We start from the raw sequence: 3300 nt of genomic DNA, 5'->3' as shown, positions 1-3300 counted from the left end.
TGGGGAAAACTCTGGATTTGTCTCTTCAGTTGAATGTCTCCATTGAAAATTGAGGAAAGAAATCTCTCTACTATTTGAACTTCATCAAAAGACTAATATGTTAATATTTTGACCGTCAATATTTCCTTAAACTAGTCTACTCCTTTCATAGCTAATACATCAAAGCATATTAACTTAGGAAATGGGATTCTCCCAAACAATGAAACATTGACGGCAAGGGTTCTTCATCTTTTCACATCACATTTCCTTCAAATGCTTTATACATCTTCAAGCAGACAAATAATAGTATTATAATGATTACGAGACTGATCATTACTCTTTTGCCAAAAAAACCAGCGACAAAAGACTAACTTAGTGGACCAACCTTTGTTTCTTCATTATCTCTACCTTGGTTCTGTCCTTTTATTTCCTCTTTCTTCTAATTCTGCTTCTGCTTCTTATTTCCTCCCTGGATTTGAACTTTATTTACCTAAACTACCAGTTAGGTTACCTTCTCAGAACCTCAAAGGCAGCAGTTTGAGATTGACAATGGAAGATTTAAGATTAGAAAAAAGAAACCTGAATGAATTTCTGATGTTTTATTATAGGGGTTTATAATGCAGGTAGAAAGACCTTTTTCAGAGTTAAGAGTTTGATCCACCAAATGAGCTATTTTGATATTTATAACTTTGTCTAGTAAAAGTTTCCTATAAAAACATTTGGTTTGGATGTCTTTGTTAGCTTTCAGTCGACACTTGAAAAAGGCGGTTGGAAGTTTCTAAGTCTTTTTGGATACTCTTTTCTCTTATCCTCCAGGCCACAGCTGTGGAGAGGCATTGGTGGTTCAGTGGTAGAATTTTCGCCTCCCACGCGGGAGACCCGGGTTCAATTCCCGGCCAATGCAGCAGGGACTTTTTCACATCATTATGGCCCTTTATGCGTCTTTTACGCTGCAAAATTATACTGCATAACCTAATAGTGCATTTAGGTGCTTGGCCACCACAAGGTAAAGTGACAACATTACTCACGAGAGTAGCGGCAAGAGACATTCAGGACACTAACCCAGGACCCATGCAATTGTTGGACTCAAACAGCTTAGCAAAGTGGCAAGCACGAAGTGTTTCCGGTGAGTCACTGCAGTTTTGATATTGGTACCTGTTACTTTCATCTATTCACGGGGCGGATCCCTGCAAACCCGAAGAATCATCAGGTTCCTGATTCGCGTGCTGGACCTTGGGCTTACTGCTGAGCCACTGTAGAGAGGATCAAGAAATGACGCTCTTGGAAGGAGAGAAGCTGCGGGCAGGACAGTCACCTCAGAGGTCCAAGAGGCTTCAGCGGCCCAAAGAAAGGGAAGGTGTGTGGGGAAGAATCTGCGTGGAGATGAGGGGAGCGGCGGGGACTGGTCCTTGCACAGAGGTGGCCAGTGGACCCTCAGGGCTGTACCCCAGACACCGTGAACCGAATTTGCTCACATCGTCAGCGGCCGCGGCCTCCGCGTGCTTTGTGGGCCCATCGGTGTTCTGCGAGAGATTCCGTGTGTCTGGCAATGTGTGTCAACAGGTGTTGGCCTGAAATTTGGCCGGGCACGTTGGCTCACGCCTGTAATCCCAGCACTGTGTGAGGCCGAGGCGGATGGATCGCTTGAGGTCAAGAGTTCAAGACCAGCCTGGCTAACATGGAAAAATCCCGTCTCTACTAAAAATACAAAAATTAGCCGAATGTGGTGGCATGCACCTGCTATTCCAGCTACTTGGGAGGCTGAGGCAGGAGAATCGCTTGAACCCAGGAGGCAGAGGTTGCAGTGAGCCAAGATTGCGCTACTGCACTCCACCTGGGCAACAGAGCGAGACTCCGTCAAAAAAAAAAAAAAAAAAAGAGCGAAAGAAGGCAGAGACGTCAGTGGGACAAAGAGACCTCCCAGAAGGCTTGTTGTAGAGGCAGTGGGTGGATCCTGGGAGATGAGATTTTTTTAAAATTATGTAGCAGAATGGGGAGAGAAAAGGAGAAGCGCATGAAAGACAGAAAAGCACGAAAATCGGCGGCGTCCAAGAATAAAGCAGATAAAATAGTGTGAGTGTTTTTACATTCAAAAAATAGAAGAAGTGCAATGCTTGTCAGCAGGCTTTGTGGTCGTGTAGTGGTTAATACTTGTAGTTGTGGTTGCCACAACCTCGGTTCTAATCTGAGTCACAGCAGTGTTTTCTATCCTGCGATTGTGGCTAATAGACCTGTCGTTTGCTTTGCCTTTAATCCTAGCAGCCTCCAGAGAGCAGAGTAAACCTCTGGCCCTGAAGGGCGCCAGCTTCTGGAGTTTAGCCCACAGCGCAGAAACTAGGGGGCGGCCTGGCGGATAGGAAAACTTGGACATGCTCTTTGTCTCACAATTGAGCAGGAAAAATTCCCGTAGGTGAAGATGCCGCCTCTCAAGGGCCCTTTGTCTGTAGCTTCCACTGATGAAATAATGCGGTTATAGTCTTTTTCGGTAGAGAAAACGGCGGTATCAGTGGAATTTTTAAAAAACACAAAACGAGAACGAGTTTTTAATGAGTTTACAATAAAATCTAAACTAGTTGTCATGGTCTGCACCAGCTTGCCTCCATTCCCCATGCGTTAATTTTTATGAGAATAGTTAATTATTACTATTATTATTGTTTTTGAGATGTAGTCTTGTTCTGTCACCTAGGCTGGAGTGTCATGGCTCAATCTCGGCTCACTGCAACCTGTGTCTCCGAGGTTCAAGCAATGAGAACAGTAAAGAAACTACAGTTCACATAAAGTGCACAAATCTTTAGTGCAATTTGTTTAGTTTTGATCAATGTTATCACCACCCAGCTCAAGTTATAGAAAATTGCCATCATCTGAGAAAGGCCTGTTAGAGCCCCTGTCCAGGTGATTCCCACCCTGTGTCCTCTTAGTTAATCACTATTCTGATGTCTATTCCCATAGGTTACAATTGCCTGTTCTTAAAGTTAACATGAATGAATGTACATATGTTTTGTGTCTGTCCTTTTTTCTCCAGTTACATTCATTATACTCATGAGATATATCCATGTAGTTTCATAGATCACTTCTCAATTTTGGGGTTATTGATTTCTTGTGCTGAATATTCTTATAACAGTCTTTGAGTGCACTTGAGATTCATGGAAGTCCTTCAATTGCTGGGTCATGACCTGAGTATAAGTTTAACATCAGTATAAATTGCCAGTCTTCTAGAATGTTTTTTCGCCAGCGATGACAGTTGAAGTGGCACCAAATTCTTGTCAGCATTTGATGTACTAACTTTGTTAAATGTAGCTATGCTCTCAGACCAGGCTGGCC

The 3300-nt window shown here is 43.3% G+C and overlaps 1 non-coding gene across 1 annotated transcript; it reads left to right on the top strand.

Moving 5' to 3' along the window:
* Positions 1-812: 812 nt before the first annotated feature.
* TRNAG-CCC (transfer RNA glycine (anticodon CCC)) lies at positions 813-883 on the top strand. Its single transcript has one exon. It is a non-coding gene; the product is annotated as a tRNA-Gly (tRNA).
* Positions 884-3300: the final 2417 nt, after the last annotated feature.

The sequence above is a fragment of the Pan paniscus genome, chromosome 1 (assembly GCF_029289425.2).
Source record: "Pan paniscus chromosome 1, NHGRI_mPanPan1-v2.0_pri, whole genome shotgun sequence".
Taxonomy (NCBI): Eukaryota; Metazoa; Chordata; class Mammalia; order Primates; family Hominidae; genus Pan; species Pan paniscus.
Note: the sequence above shows the minus strand (reverse complement) of the source record. Positions and strands in the feature narration are given on the sequence as shown.